The sequence below is a fragment of the Chiloscyllium plagiosum genome, unplaced genomic scaffold (genome assembly GCF_037043375.1).
Source record: "Chiloscyllium plagiosum isolate Xiang-an unplaced genomic scaffold, Cpla_swu_hap1 HiC_scaffold_42, whole genome shotgun sequence".
NCBI lineage: Eukaryota > Metazoa > Chordata > Chondrichthyes > Orectolobiformes > Hemiscylliidae > Chiloscyllium > Chiloscyllium plagiosum.
In genome coordinates, this window is record NW_028270180.1 from 75,105,215 (window position 1) to 75,127,666 (window position 22,452).

Below are 22,452 nucleotides of genomic sequence, written 5' to 3' on the forward strand. Positions count from 1 at the left end.
AACATTAGGCATTCTATGTTCCCTTACAGTGTTGCTTTAGCAAATGTTCAGAAAGGAGAGAAAAGTGAGGAAAAACGGTCACTTCCCAGTCAGGGATTGATACATAATGCGACAACTAACGGATTCACTTTTGAAAGAATTAGCTTCCATTTTCACTACGTTGGTCATGGCAGTATACAGCATTCGAGCGGGCTTTAATTTGTTGTATTGGACCCAGCATCCTTTCTCAACATGAACAATACTGGAATATAAAGAGATAATAAAAGACATGGATAGCGATGACTGCAATGAAAAGTCGTCAGGAAGAATGGACAGTGTTTACTTGGAAAGAAGAAAATGGAAAGGAACCCATCGATGTAGTGAGGGATAATGACATTTGAAAAGACAAGGCGGGGTTTCATGGCGTGGTGGAAAAGACGAATAGATCATGTGGTGTGACACTAGGTAAAATTGAGCTGTGTCCATATGGAAGGGTTCCAGGCGATGTGACTTTGGTGGGAGTTAACAGGAGGGAAATTCTCTCATTCGTATTGATCTATATCTAGAGTATTGAACTTCAAAACCAGGGATGAATGATAAAGGGAAGTTTGGAGCACATTTTATTTTCCTTGTACAGCTATTGCATTTGACAGACAGACAAGTTCGGGAATTCGTGGTGCGCTGTGACACCAAAGCATCTGCTTCTTTCCTGTCTTTGAACCGAGCCGCCTGTGCAAGGAATGCAAATGCGGTACTGCTTTTCGTGGAAGGATCAGAAGGCGGTAACTACACTCTCAAACAGAATGGCATATGATCAGAACCAGGTTGGAGAAAAACTTAACAACGCTTTGCAATGTAATTAAATGGAATTGCATTACATTTCACTACCAGAGCAGATTTGTTCAAGCAAATTCTAAGGCAGGTTTGCAGATGGGAAAGCAAGCAAGAAAGCTCAGCTCTTGTCCATGTAAAAGGCTGCAGTTGAAGAACAAAGCAGTTTCTGCCCAGTTTCGAACTGGGGACTTTTCGCGTTTTAGGCGAACGTGATGACCATTACGCTACAGAAACAAGCCGCAGCCGCCAGTGCGGAGAATCAGTGGCGTCCAACACTGAAAGTTGAATCCGTTCTACGTTTCACCTTTCTGTTTCCAATATCTCGTTGTTATCCAGCGTAATTGATATCATGAAAACGTAAAAAAAAAAAGACACTTTAAATTGATGACAAAATATAGACAAAGATGTCGTCGATGTTTGTACCGTAGGGCGAGGTGGAATAGGCTGGGACGACATTCCCTGCAGCGTAAAAGCTGCGACATGACCTGATGGAAGGGTGCTAAACTGAGTATTTACGAGTTTTACCCAAGTTGGTGTGAGTTGAAAACTCGACAGCATAGCTTTAAGTTGAGTGGGCTGAAAGTGACAAAGGACCTGAGGCACATTTCCCACAAAGAAGGTTATGTTTGGAATGATCTACCAGAGGAATTGGAGCAGGATATTACACTCAGAAAATTGCAATGGTAATCGGGTGAGTTTCTGGATATGATGCGTTTAGAGGGATTGTGGCCAAATGCTGGGGAACGGGACTTGTTTAATTTTGGCTATGGGGTGAGCATGGACGAGGTCCACCAAAGTATCTTTTTCCACGGTGTACACCAATAACGTCGTGTTGCTTCCACCGGCTTTAAAGGATTACTTTTTAGCGGAGTTGGCCATCGCAGTCTGTGGCACAATCATTTAGTCTGTTCGACTGCTCACGGGAGAGGTAGTATTGTGAAACACTGCAGAAACGAACGACTTCCTTACTTTAGCTCCGACTGACCATACTCTGTGAAATTTTCCCAGATCCTCTGCTGAGACTTTTTGCTGCTGGAAGTTACCTCAGAAACCCTGTTAAATCGAAATGTATTGAGCGAATCGCAAAACAGAAAGCATTTAACACGGAACACAAACAAACTGGCATATCTCATGCATTTTCAGACACAGAGATGCATGAATGCTAAATGTGATACAGTCCGAGGGCATGAGTCATAAAGTAATCTCACAACTAACAACAGGGCATTTCCAAACGACTCTTTCAAAAAGCTCAACTTGCCTGGGATGGCAGAACTGTTTGCGATTTTCCGAGCGGGAGGCGAACACGATCATGACAGTAGAGACATTTTGAAATATTTGGCAGTATCCCACACCACAGTTAGTTCCCTGGGAAGCAAACCCATTTTACTTTTGTTTTCAACATCAATATACAGTGGGCACCGAAACAGCATTTTAACAAGCTGTAGCGTTGGAGTTGATCAGCAGAAATGGCAGTGGTGGGATTCGAACCCACACCCTTTTCGAGACTGGAACCTGGATCCAGCGCCTTCGACCGCTCGGCCACACTACCAGCCGGCCGCGCCGCCTCATTTTCTTGTATTTCCAATTGTGCTCCTGCATAACAACAGATGCAAAGTCACATGATAAGGGTTCCATGATTCCTCTCGGACTCGCACAGCTGCTGGGATGTCCTCTCGGACTGGCACAGCTACAATGTCAATTTCGCAGCAGATATTGATCGCCCATCAATCCAGACACAAATCAATGGTAAACTGAGTCTATCTTCTCAGACTCTTATCAGCTACAAATGTATCTGTGAGTGCTTGAGAATATGGGTTCGCTTATGATTTGGTCAAATAACCATGAGCTGCTTGACATTACTGCAATTTCGAATCTCGCTTTGCTAAATGATTTCACCCATTGCTCGAAACAGGACGACTTTCACGTTTACACGGAACACGAAACACACCGGACTACAGGGAAAATGCACAAACCTGAGCAGGCCGTAATCCACATCATACCGTGCAGCATAGTTTCAGTCACTGTGTCTGTTTTTCTTTTCAGAATAAGAGTCCCAAAGAATGTTCTCCACCCTAAAACCGGAGGTAACATTACATTCCGAGAACGACAGATCACATTGTGAGAATGCTCTGACCTCGGAGCCAGTTCTAGAAGCCACTTTCCTTGCCTTTTACCTTAACCGTGCAATGTGCTGCAGAGATGTTCACACCTGGACATGAGCCACATGGATACCAACTGCGTTGGAAACCTATGTGGGAATCGACGACAAGCGACTCAATAAATTTTGTTAAATTCCATGGTGCTTTTTGGAAATGCAGTTTCTGTTCACCTCAATCAAACCGGCAGTTTCTGAACATAGTAACAGAAGTCACAAGGTAATTACCTCACCGCACCCCCCACTCCGGAAGAGGTGCTAACTGCCCTTGAGTGCTTTTTGTTCTCGATGTGAAGAGCTTTCACGCCTGAGTCACCTTCACGTCTCTGGTTGCTGAGTGAATCACAAAGAAGGAATTTCACCAGAGCTGCAACTGCCTCACTTCTCCACTCGCCCTCCCCGTTTACATTTTCCTGCTCGTCCGTAATTTAAAGAAAACCAAATGGATGCGATGTCATTCTGTAGCCTCTCTGTCATTCCTCCGTTTCAGTTCCAACATGACTTAGATCTCGGGGCGGACCTTAATACTAGCGACGCTATGAATGCGCAAGTCGAAAGGTTCCTCTGAGAGTGCAATTTCTTTCATTGCTGTTGCTGATTGAATGAGCCACTAACGTGCGAATTGCTCCAAAACATGATTCAGGATATCTGGTGCCAATTCTCGCACGTTGAATCACGATTGACAGCTTCCAAATGAGGTCTTTCTGAGACGACCTTGGGGTACATTTGACAAACAGACAAGTTCAGGAATTCGTGGTGCGCTGTGACACCAGAGCATCTGCTTCTTTCCTGTCTTTGAACCGAGCCGCCTGCGCAAGGAATGCAAATGCGGTACTGCTTTTCGTGGAAGGATCAGAAGGCGGTAACTACACTCTCCAACAGAATGGCATATGATCAGAACCAGGTTGGAGAAAAACTTAACAACGCTTTGCACTGTAATTAAATGGAATTGCATTACATTTCACTACCAGAGCAGATTTGTTCAAGCAAATTCGAAGGCAGTTTGCAGATGGGAAAGCATGCAAGAAAGTTCAGCTCTTTTCCATGTAAAAGGCTGCAGTTGAAGAACAACGCAGTTTCTGCCCAGTTTCGAACTGGGGACCTTTCGCATATGAGGCGAACGTGACGACCACTACACTACAGAAACAAGCCGGAGCCAGCCGTGCCGCGGCTCAGTGGCGTCCGACACTGAAAGTTGAATCCGTTCTACGTTTCACCTTTTTGTTTCCAATAGCTCGTTGTTGTCCAGCGTAATTGACATCTTGAAAACGTAAAAAAAAAGACACGTTAAATTGATGACAAAATATAGACAAAGCTGTCGTCGATGTTTGTATCGTAGGACGAGGTGGAATAGGCTGGGACGACTTTCCCTGCATCGTATCAGCTGCGACATGACCTTATGGAAGGGTGGTTAACTGAGTTTTACCCAAGTTGGTGTGAGTTGAAAACTCGAGAGCATAGCTTTAAGGTGAGTGGGCTGAAAGTGACAAAGGACCTGAGGCACATTTCCCACAAAGAAGGTTGTGCGTGTTTGGAATGATCTACCAGAGGAAGTGGAGGAGGCTATTACACTCAGAAAATTGCAAAGGTAATCGGGTGAGTTTCTGAATATGATGCGTTTAGAGGGATTGGGGCCAAATGCTGGGGAACGGGACTTGTTTAATTTTGGCGATGTGGTGAGCACGGATGAGGTCCACCGAAGTATCTTTTTCCACGATGTACCCCAATTACGTCATGTTGCTTCCACCGGCTTTAAAGGATTACTTTTTAGCGGAGTTTGCCATCGCAGTCTGTGGCACAAACATTTAGTCTGTTCGACTGCTCACGGGAGAGGTAGTGTTGTGAAACACTGCAGAAACGAACGACTTCCTTACTTTAGCTCCGACTGACCATACTCTGCGAAATATTCCCAGATCCTCTGCTGAGACTTTTTGCTGCTGGAAGTTACCTCAGAAACCCTGTTAAATCGAAATGTATTGAGCGAATCGCAAAACAGAAAGCATTTAACACGGAACACAAACAAACTGGCATATTTCATGCATTTTCAGACACAGAGATGCATGAATGCTAAATGTGATACAGTCCGAGGGCATGAGTCATAAAGTAATCTCACAACTAACAACAGGGCATTTCCAAACGACTCTTTCAAAAAGCTCAACTTGCCTGGGATGGCAGAACTGTTTGCGATTTTCCGAGCGGGAGGCGAACACGATCATGACAGGAGAGACATTTTGAAATATTTGGCAATATCCCACACCACAGTTAGTTCCCTGGGAAGCAAACCCATTTTACTTTTGTTTTCAACATCAATATACAGTGGGCACCGAAACAGCATTTTAACAAGCTGCAGCGTTGGAGTTGATCAGCAGAAATGGCAGTGGTGGGATTCGGACCCACACCCCTTTCGAGACTGGAACCTGGATCCAGCGCCTTAGACCGCTCGGCCACACTACCAGCCGGCCGCGCCTCCTCATTTTCTTGTATTTCCAATTGTGCTCCTGCATAACAACAGATGCAAAGTCACATGATAAGGGTTCCATGATTCCTCTCGGACTCGCACAGCTGCTGGGATGTCCTCTCGGACTGGCACAGCTACAATGTCAATTTCGCAGCAGATATTGATCGCCCATCAATCCAGACACAAATCAATGGTAAACTGAGTCTATCTTCTCAGACTCTTATCAGCTACAAATGTATCTGTGAGTGCTTGAGAATATGGGTTCGCTTATGATTTGGTCAAATAACCATGAGCTGCTTGACATTACTGCAATTTCGAATCTCACTTTGCTAAATGATTTCACCCATTGCTCGAAACAGGACGACTTTCACGTTTACACGGAACACGAAACACACCGGACGACAGGGAAAACGCACAAACCTGAGCAGGCCGTAATCCACATCATTCCGTGCAGCATAGTTTCAGTCACTGTGTCTGTTTTTCTTTTCAGAATAAGAGTCCCAAAGAATGTTCTCCACCCTAAAACCGGAGGTAACATTACATTCCGAGAACGACAGATCACATTGTGAGAATGCTCTGACCTCGGAGCCAGTTCTAGAAGCCACTTTCCTTGCCTTTTACCTTAACCGTGCAATGTGCTGCAGAGATGTTCACACCTGGACATGAGCCACATGGATACCAACTGCGTTGGAAACCTATGTGGGAATCGACGACAAGCGACTCAATAAATTTTGTTAAATTCCATGGTGCTTTTTGGAAATGCAGTTTCTGTTCACCTCAATCAAACCGGCAGTTTCTGAACATAGTAACAGAAGTCACAAGGTAATTACCTCACCGCACCCCCCACTCCGGAAGAGGTGCTAACTGCCCTTGAGTGCTTTTTGTTCTCGATGTGAAGAGCTTTCACGCCTGAGTCACCTTCACGTCTCTGGTTGCTGAGTGAATCACAAAGAAGGAATTTCACCAGAGCTGCAACTGCCTCACTTCTCCACTCGCCCTCCCCGTTTACATTTTCCTGCTCGTCCGTAATTTAAAGAAAACCAAATGGATGCGATGTCATTCTGTAGCCTCTCTGTCGATTCCTCCGTTTCAGTTCCAACATGACTTAGATCTCGGGGCGGACCTTAATACTAGCGACGCTATGAATGCGCAAGTCGAAAGGTACCTCTGAGAGTGCAATTTCTTTCATTGCTGTTGCTGATTGAATGAGCCACTAACGTGCGAATTGCTCCAAAACATGATTCAGGATATCTGGTGCCAATTCTCGCACGTTGAATCACGATTGACAGCTTCCAAATGAGGTCTTTCTGAGACGACCTTGGGGTACATTTGACAAACAGACAAGTTCAGGAATTCGTGGTGCGCTGTGACACCAGAGCATCTGCTTCTTTCCTGTCTTTGAACCGAGCCGTCGGCGCAAGGAAGGCAAATGCGGTACTGCTTTTCGTGGAAGGATCAGAAGGCGGTAACTACACTCTCCAACAGAATGGCATATGATCAGAACCAGGTTGGAGAAAAACTTAACAACGCTTTGCACTGTAATTAAATGGAATTGCATTACATTTCACTACCAGAGCAGATTTGTTCAAGCAAATTCGAAGGCAGTTTGCAGATGGGAAAGCATGCAAGAAAGTTCAGCTCTTTTCCATGTAAAAGGCTGCAGTTGAAGAACAAAGCAGTTTCTGCCCAGTTTCGAACTGGGGACCTTTCGCATATGAGGCGAACGTGATTACGACTACACTGCAGAAACAAACCGGAGCCAGCAGTGCCGCTGCTCAGTGGCGTCCGACACTGAAAGTTGAATCCGTTCTACGTTTCACCTTTTTGTTTCCAATAGCTCGTTGTTGTCCAGCGTAATTGACATCTTGAAAACGTAAAAAAAAAGACACGTTAAATTGATGACAAAATATAGACAAAGCTGTCGTCGATGTTTGTACCGTAGGACGAGGTGGAATAGGCTGGGACGACTTTCCCTGCATCGTAACAGCTGCGACATGACCTTATGGAAGGGTGGTTAACTGAGTTTTACCCAAGTTGGTGTGAGTTGAAAACTCGAGAGCATAGCTTTAAGGTGAGTGGGCTGAAAGTGACAAAGGACCTGAGGCACATTTCCCACAAAGAAGGTTGTGCGTGTTTGGAATGATCTACCAGAGGAAGTGGAGGAGGCTATTACACTCAGAAAATTGCAAAGGTAATCGGGTGAGTTTCTGGATATGATGCGTTTAGAGGGATTGGGGCCAAATGCTGGGGAACGGGACTTGTTTAATTTTGGCGATGTGGTGAGCACGGATGAGGTCCACCGAAGTATCTTTTTCCACGATGTACCCCAATTACGTCATGTTGCTTCCACCGGCTTTAAAGGATTACTTTTTAGCGGAGTTTGCCATCGCAGTCTGTGGCACAAACATTTAGTCTGTTCGACTGCTCACGGGAGAGGTAGTGTTGTGAAACACTGCAGAAACGAACGACTTCCTTACTTTAGCTCCGACTGACCATACTCTGCGAAATTTTCCCAGATCCTCTGCTGAGACTTTTTGCTGCTGGAAGTTACCTCAGAAACCCTGTTAAATCGAAATGTATTGAGCGAATCGCAAAACAGAAAGCATTTAACACGGAACACAAACAAACTGGCATATTTCATGCATTTTCAGACACAGAGATGCATGAATGCTAAATGTGATACAGTCCGAGGGCATGAGTCATAAAGTAATCTCACAACTAACAACAGGGCATTTCCAAACGACTCTTTCAAAAAGCTCAACTTGCCTGGGATGGCAGAACTGTTTGCGATTTTCCGAGCGGGAGGCGAACACGATCATGACAGTAGAGACATTTTGAAATATTTGGCAATATCCCACACCACAGTTAGTGCCCTGGGAAGCAAACCCATTTTACTTTTGTTTTCAACATCAATATACAGTGGGCACCGAAACAGCATTTTAACAAGCTGCAGCGTTGGAGTTGATCAGCAGAAATGGCAGTGGTGGGATTCGGACCCACACCCCTTTCGAGACTGGAACCTGGATCCAGCGCCTTAGACCGCTCGGCCACACTACCAGCCGGCCGCGCCTCCTCATTTTCTTGTATTTCCAATTGTGCTCCTGCATAACAACAGATGCAAAGTCACATGATAAGGGTTCCATGATTCCTCTCGGACTCGCACAGCTGCTGGGATGTCCTCTCGGACTGGCACAGCTACAATGTCAATTTCGCAGCAGATATTGATCGCCCATCAATCCAGACACAAATCAATGGTAAACTGAGTCTATCTTCTCAGACTCTTATCAGCTACAAATGTATCTGTGAGTGCTTGAGAATATGGGTTCGCTTATGATTTGGTCAAATAACCATGAGCTGCTTGACATTAATGCAATTTCGAATCTCGCTTTGCTAAATGATTTCACCCATTGCTCGAAACAGGACGACTTTCACGTTTACACGGAACACGAAACACACCGGACTACAGGGAAAACGCACAAACCTGAGCAGGCCGTAATCCACATCATTCCGTGCAGCATAGTTTCAGTCACTGTGTCTGTTTTTCTTTTCAGAATAAGAGTCCCAAAGAATGTTCTCCACCCTAAAACCGGAGGTAACATTACATTCCGAGAACGACAGATCACATTGTGAGAATGCTCTGACCTCGGAGCCAGTTCTAGAAGCCACTTTCCTTGCCTTTTACCTTAACCGTGCAATGTGCTGCAGAGATGTTCACACCTGGACATGAGCCACATGGATACCAACTGCGTTGGAAACCTATGTGGGAATCGACGACAAGCGACTCAATAAATTTTGTTAAATTCCATGGTGTTTTTTGGAAATGCAGTTTCTGTTCACCTCAATCAAACCGGCAGTTTCTGAACATAGTAACAGAAGTCACAAGGTAATTACCTCACCGCACCCCCCACTCCGGAAGAGGTGCTAACTGACCTTGAGTGCTTTTTGTTCTCGATGTGAAGAGCTTTCACGCCTGAGTCACCTTCACGTCTCTGGTTGCTGAGTGAATCACAAAGAAGGAATTTCACCAGAGCTGCAACTGCCTCACTTCTCCACTCGCCCTCCCCGTTTACATTTTCCTGCTCGTCCGTAATTTAAAGAAAACCAAATGGATGCGATGTCATTCTGTAGCCTCTCTGTCGATTCCTCCGTTTCAGTTCCAACATGACTTAGATCTCGGGGCGGACCTTAATACTAGCGACGCTATGAATGCGCAAGTCGAAAGGTACCTCTGAGAGTGCAATTTCTTTCATTGCTGTTGCTGATTGAATGAGCCACTAACGTGCGAATTGCTCCAAAACATGATTCAGGATATCTGGTGCCAATTCTCGCACGTTGAATCACGATTGACAGCTTCCAAATGAGGTCTTTCTGAGACGACCTTGGGGTACATTTGACAAACAGACAAGTTCAGGAATTCGTGGTGCGCTGTGACACCAGAGCATCTGCTTCTTTCCTGTCTTTGAACCGAGCCGTCGGCGCAAGGAAGGCAAATGCGGTACTGCTTTTCGTGGAAGGATCAGAAGGCGGTAACTACACTCTCCAACAGAATGGCATATGATCAGAACCAGGTTGGAGAAAAACTTAACAACGCTTTGCACTGTAATTAAATGGAATTGCATTACATTTCACTACCAGAGCAGATTTGTTCAAGCAAATTCGAAGGCAGTTTGCAGATGGGAAAGCATGCAAGAAAGTTCAGCTCTTTTCCATGTAAAAGGCTGCAGTTGAAGAACAACGCAGTTTCTGCCCAGTTTCGAACTGGGGACCTTTCGCATATGAGGCGAACGTGACGACCACTACACTACAGAAACAAGCCGGAGCCAGCCGTGCCGCGGCTCAGTGGCGTCCGACACTGAAAGTTGAATCCGTTCTACGTTTCACCTTTTTGTTTCCAATAGCTCGTTGTTGTCCAGCGTAATTGACATCTTGAAAACGTAAAAAAAAAGACACGTTAAATTGATGACAAAATATAGACAAAGCTGTCGTCGATGTTTGTATCGTAGGACGAGGTGGAATAGGCTGGGACGACTTTCCCTGCATCGTATCAGCTGCGACATGACCTTATGGAAGGGTGGTTAACTGAGTTTTACCCAAGTTGGTGTGAGTTGAAAACTCGAGAGCATAGCTTTAAGGTGAGTGGGCTGAAAGTGACAAAGGACCTGAGGCACATTTCCCACAAAGAAGGTTGTGCGTGTTTGGAATGATCTACCAGAGGAAGTGGAGGAGGCTATTACACTCAGAAAATTGCAAAGGTAATCGGGTGAGTTTCTGAATATGATGCGTTTAGAGGGATTGGGGCCAAATGCTGGGGAACGGGACTTGTTTAATTTTGGCGATGTGGTGAGCACGGATGAGGTCCACCGAAGTATCTTTTTCCACGATGTACCCCAATTACGTCATGTTGCTTCCACCGGCTTTAAAGGATTACTTTTTAGCGGAGTTTGCCATCGCAGTCTGTGGCACAAACATTTAGTCTGTTCGACTGCTCACGGGAGAGGTAGTGTTGTGAAACACTGCAGAAACGAACGACTTCCTTACTTTAGCTCCGACTGACCATACTCTGCGAAATATTCCCAGATCCTCTGCTGAGACTTTTTGCTGCTGGAAGTTACCTCAGAAACCCTGTTAAATCGAAATGTATTGAGCGAATCGCAAAACAGAAAGCATTTAACACGGAACACAAACAAACTGGCATATTTCATGCATTTTCAGACACAGAGATGCATGAATGCTAAATGTGATACAGTCCGAGGGCATGAGTCATAAAGTAATCTCACAACTAACAACAGGGCATTTCCAAACGACTCTTTCAAAAAGCTCAACTTGCCTGGGATGGCAGAACTGTTTGCGATTTTCCGAGCGGGAGGCGAACACGATCATGACAGGAGAGACATTTTGAAATATTTGGCAATATCCCACACCACAGTTAGTTCCCTGGGAAGCAAACCCATTTTACTTTTGTTTTCAACATCAATATACAGTGGGCACCGAAACAGCATTTTAACAAGCTGCAGCGTTGGAGTTGATCAGCAGAAATGGCAGTGGTGGGATTCGGACCCACACCCCTTTCGAGACTGGAACCTGGATCCAGCGCCTTAGACCGCTCGGCCACACTACCAGCCGGCCGCGCCTCCTCATTTTCTTGTATTTCCAATTGTGCTCCTGCATAACAACAGATGCAAAGTCACATGATAAGGGTTCCATGATTCCTCTCGGACTCGCACAGCTGCTGGGATGTCCTCTCGGACTGGCACAGCTACAATGTCAATTTCGCAGCAGATATTGATCGCCCATCAATCCAGACACAAATCAATGGTAAACTGAGTCTATCTTCTCAGACTCTTATCAGCTACAAATGTATCTGTGAGTGCTTGAGAATATGGGTTCGCTTATGATTTGGTCAAATAACCATGAGCTGCTTGACATTACTGCAATTTCGAATCTCACTTTGCTAAATGATTTCACCCATTGCTCGAAACAGGACGACTTTCACGTTTACACGGAACACGAAACACACCGGACGACAGGGAAAACGCACAAACCTGAGCAGGCCGTAATCCACATCATTCCGTGCAGCATAGTTTCAGTCACTGTGTCTGTTTTTCTTTTCAGAATAAGAGTCCCAAAGAATGTTCTCCACCCTAAAACCGGAGGTAACATTACATTCCGAGAACGACAGATCACATTGTGAGAATGCTCTGACCTCGGAGCCAGTTCTAGAAGCCACTTTCCTTGCCTTTTACCTTAACCGTGCAATGTGCTGCAGAGATGTTCACACCTGGACATGAGCCACATGGATACCAACTGCGTTGGAAACCTATGTGGGAATCGACGACAAGCGACTCAATAAATTTTGTTAAATTCCATGGTGCTTTTTGGAAATGCAGTTTCTGTTCACCTCAATCAAACCGGCAGTTTCTGAACATAGTAACAGAAGTCACAAGGTAATTACCTCACCGCACCCCCCACTCCGGAAGAGGTGCTAACTGCCCTTGAGTGCTTTTTGTTCTCGATGTGAAGAGCTTTCACGCCTGAGTCACCTTCACGTCTCTGGTTGCTGAGTGAATCACAAAGAAGGAATTTCACCAGAGCTGCAACTGCCTCACTTCTCCACTCGCCCTCCCCGTTTACATTTTCCTGCTCGTCCGTAATTTAAAGAAAACCAAATGGATGCGATGTCATTCTGTAGCCTCTCTGTCGATTCCTCCGTTTCAGTTCCAACATGACTTAGATCTCGGGGCGGACCTTAATACTAGCGACGCTATGAATGCGCAAGTCGAAAGGTACCTCTGAGAGTGCAATTTCTTTCATTGCTGTTGCTGATTGAATGAGCCACTAACGTGCGAATTGCTCCAAAACATGATTCAGGATATCTGGTGCCAATTCTCGCACGTTGAATCACGATTGACAGCTTCCAAATGAGGTCTTTCTGAGACGACCTTGGGGTACATTTGACAAACAGACAAGTTCAGGAATTCGTGGTGCGCTGTGACACCAGAGCATCTGCTTCTTTCCTGTCTTTGAACCGAGCCGTCGGCGCAAGGAAGGCAAATGCGGTACTGCTTTTCGTGGAAGGATCAGAAGGCGGTAACTACACTCTCCAACAGAATGGCATATGATCAGAACCAGGTTGGAGAAAAACTTAACAACGCTTTGCACTGTAATTAAATGGAATTGCATTACATTTCACTACCAGAGCAGATTTGTTCAAGCAAATTCGAAGGCAGTTTGCAGATGGGAAAGCATGCAAGAAAGTTCAGCTCTTTTCCATGTAAAAGGCTGCAGTTGAAGAACAAAGCAGTTTCTGCCCAGTTTCGAACTGGGGACCTTTCGCATATGAGGCGAACGTGATTACGACTACACTGCAGAAACAAACCGGAGCCAGCAGTGCCGCTGCTCAGTGGCGTCCGACACTGAAAGTTGAATCCGTTCTACGTTTCACCTTTTTGTTTCCAATAGCTCGTTGTTGTCCAGCGTAATTGACATCTTGAAAACGTAAAAAAAAAGACACGTTAAATTGATGACAAAATATAGACAAAGCTGTCGTCGATGTTTGTACCGTAGGACGAGGTGGAATAGGCTGGGACGACTTTCCCTGCATCGTAACAGCTGCGACATGACCTTATGGAAGGGTGGTTAACTGAGTTTTACCCAAGTTGGTGTGAGTTGAAAACTCGAGAGCATAGCTTTAAGGTGAGTGGGCTGAAAGTGACAAAGGACCTGAGGCACATTTCCCACAAAGAAGGTTGTGCGTGTTTGGAATGATCTACCAGAGGAAGTGGAGGAGGCTATTACACTCAGAAAATTGCAAAGGTAATCGGGTGAGTTTCTGGATATGATGCGTTTAGAGGGATTGGGGCCAAATGCTGGGGAACGGGACTTGTTTAATTTTGGCGATGTGGTGAGCACGGATGAGGTCCACCGAAGTATCTTTTTCCACGATGTACCCCAATTACGTCATGTTGCTTCCACCGGCTTTAAAGGATTACTTTTTAGCGGAGTTTGCCATCGCAGTCTGTGGCACAAACATTTAGTCTGTTCGACTGCTCACGGGAGAGGTAGTGTTGTGAAACACTGCAGAAACGAACGACTTCCTTACTTTAGCTCCGACTGACCATACTCTGCGAAATTTTCCCAGATCCTCTGCTGAGACTTTTTGCTGCTGGAAGTTACCTCAGAAACCCTGTTAAATCGAAATGTATTGAGCGAATCGCAAAACAGAAAGCATTTAACACGGAACACAAACAAACTGGCATATTTCATGCATTTTCAGACACAGAGATGCATGAATGCTAAATGTGATACAGTCCGAGGGCATGAGTCATAAAGTAATCTCACAACTAACAACAGGGCATTTCCAAACGACTCTTTCAAAAAGCTCAACTTGCCTGGGATGGCAGAACTGTTTGCGATTTTCCGAGCGGGAGGCGAACACGATCATGACAGTAGAGACATTTTGAAATATTTGGCAATATCCCACACCACAGTTAGTGCCCTGGGAAGCAAACCCATTTTACTTTTGTTTTCAACATCAATATACAGTGGGCACCGAAACAGCATTTTAACAAGCTGCAGCGTTGGAGTTGATCAGCAGAAATGGCAGTGGTGGGATTCGGACCCACACCCCTTTCGAGACTGGAACCTGGATCCAGCGCCTTAGACCGCTCGGCCACACTACCAGCCGGCCGCGCCTCCTCATTTTCTTGTATTTCCAATTGTGCTCCTGCATAACAACAGATGCAAAGTCACATGATAAGGGTTCCATGATTCCTCTCGGACTCGCACAGCTGCTGGGATGTCCTCTCGGACTGGCACAGCTACAATGTCAATTTCGCAGCAGATATTGATCGCCCATCAATCCAGACACAAATCAATGGTAAACTGAGTCTATCTTCTCAGACTCTTATCAGCTACAAATGTATCTGTGAGTGCTTGAGAATATGGGTTCGCTTATGATTTGGTCAAATAACCATGAGCTGCTTGACATTAATGCAATTTCGAATCTCGCTTTGCTAAATGATTTCACCCATTGCTCGAAACAGGACGACTTTCACGTTTACACGGAACACGAAACACACCGGACTACAGGGAAAACGCACAAACCTGAGCAGGCCGTAATCCACATCATTCCGTGCAGCATAGTTTCAGTCACTGTGTCTGTTTTTCTTTTCAGAATAAGAGTCCCAAAGAATGTTCTCCACCCTAAAACCGGAGGTAACATTACATTCCGAGAACGACAGATCACATTGTGAGAATGCTCTGACCTCGGAGCCAGTTCTAGAAGCCACTTTCCTTGCCTTTTACCTTAACCGTGCAATGTGCTGCAGAAATGTTCACACCTGGACATGAGCCACATGGATACCAACTGCGTTGGAAACCTATGTGGGAATCGACGACAAGCGACTCAATAAATTTTGTTAAATTCCATGGTGTTTTTTGGAAATGCAGTTTCTGTTCACCTCAATCAAACCGGCAGTTTCTGAACATAGTAACAGAAGTCACAAGGTAATTACCTCACCGCACCCCCCACTCCGGAAGAGGTGCTAACTGACCTTGAGTGCTTTTTGTTCTCGATGTGAAGAGCTTTCACGCCTGAGTCACCTTCACGTCTCTGGTTGCTGAGTGAATCACAAAGAAGGAATTTCACCAGAGCTGCAACTGCCTCACTTCTCCACTCGCCCTCCCCGTTTACATTTTCCTGCTCGTCCGTAATTTAAAGAAAACCAAATGGATGCGATGTCATTCTGTAGCCTCTCTGTCGATTCCTCCGTTTCAGTTCCAACATGACTTAGATCTCGGGGCGGACCTTAATACTAGCGACGCTATGAATGCGCAAGTCGAAAGGTACCTCTGAGAGTGCAATTTCTTTCATTGCTGTTGCTGATTGAATGAGCCACTAACGTGCGAATTGCTCCAAAACATGATTCAGGATATCTGGTGCCAATTCTCGCACGTTGAATCACGATTGACAGCTTCCAAATGAGGTCTTTCTGAGACGACCTTGGGGTACATTTGACAAACAGACAAGTTCAGGAATTCGTGGTGCGCTGTGACACCAGAGCATCTGCTTCTTTCCTGTCTTTGAACCGAGCCGTCGGCGCAAGGAAGGCAAATGCGGTACTGCTTTTCGTGGAAGGATCAGAAGGCGGTAACTACACTCTCCAACAGAATGGCATATGATCAGAACCAGGTTGGAGAAAAACTTAACAACGCTTTGCACTGTAATTAAATGGAATTGCATTACATTTCACTACCAGAGCAGATTTGTTCAAGCAAATTCGAAGGCAGGTTTGCAGATGGGAAAGCATGCAAGAAAGTTCAGCTCTTGTCCATGTAAAAGGCTGCAGTTGAAGAACAAAGCAGTTTCGGCCCAGTTTCGAACTGGGGACCATTCGCGTATGAGGCGAACGTGATGACCACTACACTACAGAAACAAGCCGGAACCGGCAGTGCCGCGGCTCAGTGGCGTCCGACACTGAAAGTTGAATCCGTTCTACGTTTCACCTTTTTGTTTCCAATAGCTCGTTGTTGTCCAGCGTAATTGACATCTTGAAAACGTAAAAAAAAAGACACGTTAAATTGATGACAAAATATAGACAAAGCTGTCGTCGATGTTTGTTCCGTAGGACGAGGTGGAATAGGCTGGGACGACTTTCCCTGCATCGTAACAGCTGCGACATGACCTTATGGAAGGGTGGTTAACTGAGTTTTACCCAAGTTGGTGTGAGTTGAAAACTCGAGAGCATAGCTTTAAGGTGAGTGGGCTGAAAGTGACAAAGGACCTGAGGCACATTTCCCACAAAGAAGGTTGTGCGTGTTTGGAATGATCTACCAGAGGAAGTGGAGGAGGCTATTACACTCAGAAAATTGCAAAGGTAATCGGGTGAGTTTCTGGATATGATGCGTTTAGAGGGATTGGGGCCAAATGCTGGGGAACGGGACTTGTTTAATTTTGGCGATGTGGTGAGCACGGATGAGGTCCACCGAAGTATCTTTTTCCACGATGTACCCCAATTACGTCATGTTGCTTCCACCGGCTTTAAAGGATTACTTTTTAGCGGAGTTTGCCATCGCAGTCTGTGGCACAAACATTTAGTCTGTTCGACTGCTCACGGGAGAGGTAGTGTTGTGAAACACTGCAGAAACGAACGACTTCCTTACTTTAGCTCCGACTGACCATACTCTGCGAAATTTTCCCAGATCCTCTGCTGAGACTTTTTGCTGCTGGAAGTTACCTCAGAAACCCTGTTAAATCGAAATGTATTGAGCGAATCGCAAAACAGAAAGCATTTAACACGGAACACAAACAAACTGGCATATTTCATGCATTTTCAGACGCAGAGATGCATGAATGCTAAATGTGATACAGTCCGAGGGCATGAGTCATAAAGTAATCTCACAACTAACAACAGGGCATTTCCAAACGACTCTTTCAAAAAGCTCAACTTGCCTGGGATGGCAGAACTGTTTGCGATTTTCCGAGCGGGAGGCGAACACGATCATGACAGTAGAGACATTTTGAAATATTTGGCAATATCCCACACCACAGTTAGTGCCCTGGGAAGCAAACCCATTTTACTTTTGTTTTCAACATCAATATACAGTGGGCACCGAAACAGCATTTTAACAAGCTGCAGCGTTGGAGTTGATCAGCAGAAATGGCAGTGGTGGGATTCGGACCCACACCCCTTTCGAGACTGGAACCTGGATCCAGCGCCTTAGACCGCTCGGCCACACTACCAGCCGGCCGCGCCTCCTCATTTTCTTGTATTTCCAATTGTGCTCCTGCATAACAACAGATGCAAAGTCACATGATAAGGGTTCCATGATTCCTCTCGGACTCGCACAGCTGCTGGGATGTCCTCTCGGACTGGCACAGCTACAATGTCAATTTCGCAGCAGATATTGATCGCCCATCAATCCAGACACAAATCAATGGTAAACTGAGTCTATCTTCTCAGACTCTTATCAGCTACAAATGTATCTGTGAGTGCTTGAGAATATGGGTTCGCTTATGATTTGGTCAAATAACCATGAGCTGCTTGACATTAATGCAATTTCGAATCTCGCTTTGCTAAATGATTTCACCCATTGCTCGAAACAGGACGACTTTCACGTTTACACGGAACACGAAACACACCGGACTACAGGGAAAACGCACAAACCTGAGCAGGCCGTAATCCACATCATTCCGTGCAGCATAGTTTCAGTCACTGTGTCTGTTTTTCTTTTCAGAATAAGAGTCCCAAAGAATGTTCTCCACCCTAAAACCGGAGGTAACATTACATTCCGAGAACGACAGATCACATTGTGAGAATGCTCTGACCTCGGAGCCAGTTCTAGAAGCCACTTTCCTTGCCTTTTACCTTAACCGTGCAATGTGCTGCAGAGATGTTCACACCTGGACATGAGCCACATGGATACCAACTGCGTTGGAAACCTATGTGGGAATCGACGACAAGCGACTCAATAAATTTTGTTAAATTCCATGGTGTTTTTTGGAAATGCAGTTTCTGTTCACCTCAATCAAACCGGCAGTTTCTGAACATAGTAACAGAAGTCACAAGGTAATTACCTCACCGCACCCCCCACTCCGGAAGAGGTGCTAACTGCCCTTGAGTGCTTTTTGTTCTCGATGTGAAGAGCTTTCACGCCTGAGTCACCTTCACGTCTCTGGTTGCTGAGTGAATCACAAAGAAGGAATTTCACCAGAGCTGCAACTGCCTCACTTCTCCACTCGCCCTCCCCGTTTACATTTTCCTGCTCGTCCGTAATTTAAAGAAAACCAAATGGATGCGATGTCATTCTGTAGCCTCTCTGTCGATTCCTCCGTTTCAGTTCCAACATGACTTAGATCTCGGGGCGGACCTTAATACTAGCGACGCTATGAATGCGCAAGTCGAAAGGTACCTCTGAGAGTGCAATTTCTTTCATTGCTGTTGCTGATTGAATGAGCCACTAACGTGCGAATTGCTCCAAAACATGATTCAGGATATCTGGTGCCAATTCTCGCACGTTGAATCACGATTGACAGCTTCCAAATGAGGTCTTTCTGAGACGACCTTGGGGTACATTTGACAAACAGACAAGTTCAGGAATTCGTGGTGCGCTGTGACACCAGAGCATCTGCTTCTTTCCTGTCTTTGAACCGAGCCGTCGGCGCAAGGAAGGCAAATGCGGTACTGCTTTTCGTGGAAGGATCAGAAGGCGGTAACTACACTCTCCAACAGAATGGCATATGATCAGAACCAGGTTGGAGAAAAACTTAACAACGCTTTGCACTGTAATTAAATGGAATTGCATTACATTTCACTACCAGAGCAGATTTGTTCAAGCAAATTCGAAGGCAGTTTGCAGATGGGAAAGCATGCAAGAAAGTTCAGCTCTTTTCCATGTAAAAGGCTGCAGTTGAAGAACAAAGCAGTTTCTGCCCAGTTTCGAACTGGGGACCTTTCGCATATGAGGCGAACGTGATTACGACTACACTGCAGAAACAAACCGGAGCCAGCAGTGCCGCTGCTCAGTGGCGTCCGACACTGAAAGTTGAATCCGTTCTACGTTTCACCTTTTTGTTTCCAATAGCTCGTTGTTGTCCAGCGTAATTGACATCTTGAAAACGTAAAAAAAAAAGACACGTTAAATTGATGACAAAATATAGACAAAGCTGTCGTCGATGTTTGTATCGTAGGACGAGGTGGAATAGGCTGGGACGACTTTCCCTGCATCGTATCAGCTGCGACATGACCTTATGGAAGGGTGGTTAACTGAGTTTTACCCAAGTTGGTGTGAGTTGAAAACTCGAGAGCATAGCTGTTCCTGGGTTACAGATCAATGCAGAGACGTAGTGTACACAATCCGACATGCTGAGAGGGTAACTGCTGATCGTTTTCAGATCAATGCACTGGGGTGGTCGACGCAGTGCTACATGCTGTCGTACATTCTTGGTGGGAATTTGTTCCTGGTTTACAGATCAATGCAGAGAGGTAATGTCCACAATCCGAAATGCTGAGAGGTAACTGCTGCTCGTTTTCAGATCAATGCACTGGGGTGTTGTATAAAGCCCTTCAAGCTGGGAGGGTAACTCCTCCTGGTTTTCAGATCAATGCACGAGGGTGGTCTACACAGTCCTTCATGCTGGGAGAGTAACTGCTCCTGGGTTACAGATCATTGCACTGTGGTAATGTATGCAGACCTACATGCTGGGAGGGTAACTGCTATTGTTTTTCAGATCAATGCCCTGGGGTGTTGTACACAGTCCTTCATGCTGGGAGGGTAACTGTTCCTGGTTTACAGATATTTACATCCCGGCAGCTGTGCGAGTCCGAGAGGAATCATGGAACCCTTATCATGTGACTTTGCATCTGTTGTTATGCAGGAGCACAATTGGAAATACAAGAAAATGAGGCGGCGCGGCCGGCTGGTAGTGTGGCCGAGCGGTCTAAGGCGCTGGATCCAGGTTCCAGTCTCGAAAAGGGTGTGGGTTCGAATCCCACCACTGCCATTTCTGCTGATCAACTCCAACGCTGCAGCTTGTTAAAATGCTGTTTCGGTGCCCACTGTATATTGATGTTGAAAACAAAAGAAAAATGGGTTTGCTTCCCAGGGAACTAACTGTGGTGTGGGATACTACCAAATATTTCAAAATGTCTCTAGTGTCATGATCGTGTTCGCCTCCCGCTCGGAAAATCGCAAACAGTTCTGCCATCCCAGGCAAGTTGAGCTTTTTGAAAGAGTCGTTTGGAAATGCCCTGTTGTTAGTTGTGAGATTACTTTATGACTCATGCCCTCGGACTGTATCACATTTAGCATTCATGCATCTCTGTGTCTGAAAATGCATGAGATATGCCAGTTTGTTTGTGTTCCGTGTTAAATGCTTTCTGTTTTGCGATTCGCTCAATACATTTCGATTTAACAGGGTTTCTGAGGTAACTTCCAGCAGCAAAAAGTCTCAGCAGAGGATCTGGGAAAATTTCGCAGAGTATGGTCAGTCGGAGCTAAAGTAAGGAAGTCGTTCGTTTCTGCAGTGTTTCACAACACTACCTCTCCCGTGAGCAGTCGAACAGACTAAATGTTTGTGCCACAGACTGCGATGGCAAACTCCGCTAAAAAGTAATCCTTTAAAGCCGGTGGAAGCAACATGACGTAATTGGGGTACATCGTGGAAAAAGATACTTCGGTGGACCTCATCCGTGCTCACCACATCGCCAAAATTAAACAAGTCCCGTTCCCCAGCATTTGGCCCCAATCCCTCTAAACGCATCATATCCAGAAACTCACCCGATTACCTTTGCAATTTTCTGAGTGTAATAGCCTCCTCCACTTCCTCTGGTAGATCATTCCAAACACGCACAACCTTCTTTGTGGGAAATGTGCCTCAGGTCCTTTGTCACTTTCAGCCCACTCACCTTAAAGCTATGCTCTCGAGTTTTCAACTCACACCAACTTGGGTAAAACTCAGTTAACCACCCTTCCATAAGGTCATGTCGCAGCTGTTACGATGCAGGGAAAGTCGTCCCAGCCTATTCCACCTCGTCCTACGGAACAAACATCGACGACAGCTTTGTCTATATTTTGTCATCAATTTAACGTGTCTTTTTTTTTACGTTTTCAAGATGTCAATTACGCTGGACAACAACGAGCTATTGGAAACAAAAAGGTGAAACGTAGAACGGATTCAACTTTCAGTGTCGGACGCCACTGAGCCGCGGCACTGCTGGTTCCGGCTTGTTTCTGTAGTGTAGTGGTCATCACGTTCGCCTCATACGCGAATGGTCCCCAGTTCGAAACTGGGCCGAAACTGCTTTGTTCTTCAACTGCAGCCTTTTACATGGACAAGAGCTGAGCTTTCTTGCATGCTTTCCCATCTGCAAACTGCCTTCGAATTTGCTTGAACAAATCTGCTCTGGTAGTGAAATGTAATGCAATTCCATTTAATTACAGTGCAAAGCGTTGTTAAGTTTTTCTCCGACCTGGTTCTGATCATATGCCATTCTGTTGGAGAGTGTAGTTACCGCCTTCTGATCCTTCCACGAAAAGCAGTACCGCATTTGCCTTCCTTGCGCCGACGGCTCGGTTCAAAGACAGGAAAGAAGCAGATGCTCTGGTGTCACAGCGCACCACGAATTCCTGAACTTGTCTGTTTGTCAAATGTACCCCAAGGTCGTCTCAGAAAGACCTCATTTGGAAGCTGTCAATCGTGATTCAACGTGCGAGAATTGGCACCAGATATCCTGAATCATGTTTTGGAGCAATTCGCACGTTAGTGGCTCATTCAATCAGCAACAGCAATGAAAGAAATTGCACTCTCAGAGGTACCTTTCGACTTGCGCATTCATAGCGTCGCTAGTATTAAGGTCCGCCCCGAGATCTAAGTCATGTTGGAACTGAAACGGAGGAATCGACAGAGAGGCTACAGAATGACATCGCATCCATTTGGTTTTCTTTAAATTACGGACGAGCAGGAAAATGTAAACGGGGAGGGCGAGTGGAGAAGTGAGGCAGTTGCAGCTCTGGTGAAATTCCTTCT

General features: G+C 45.6%; 5 non-coding genes across 5 annotated transcripts; 1 reads left to right on the plus strand and 4 right to left on the minus strand.

Annotated features, from left to right (window-relative positions):
* Positions 1 to 974: 974 nt before the first annotated feature.
* On the minus strand, positions 975 to 1,047 carry trnaf-aaa (transfer RNA phenylalanine (anticodon AAA)). Its single transcript has one exon. It is a non-coding gene; the product is annotated as a tRNA-Phe (tRNA).
* A 2,995-nt stretch (positions 1,048 to 4,042) lies between these two features.
* Positions 4,043 to 4,115, minus strand: trnam-cau (transfer RNA methionine (anticodon CAU)). The gene has a single exon. It is a non-coding gene; the product is annotated as a tRNA-Met (tRNA).
* A 6,049-nt stretch (positions 4,116 to 10,164) lies between these two features.
* On the minus strand, positions 10,165 to 10,237 carry trnam-cau (transfer RNA methionine (anticodon CAU)). Its single transcript has one exon. It is a non-coding gene; the product is annotated as a tRNA-Met (tRNA).
* Positions 10,238 to 16,287: 6,050 nt separating this feature from the next.
* Positions 16,288 to 16,360, minus strand: trnam-cau (transfer RNA methionine (anticodon CAU)). Its single transcript has one exon. It is a non-coding gene; the product is annotated as a tRNA-Met (tRNA).
* Positions 16,361 to 21,652: 5,292 nt separating this feature from the next.
* trnam-cau (transfer RNA methionine (anticodon CAU)) lies at positions 21,653 to 21,725 on the plus strand. The gene has a single exon. It is a non-coding gene; the product is annotated as a tRNA-Met (tRNA).
* Positions 21,726 to 22,452: the final 727 nt, after the last annotated feature.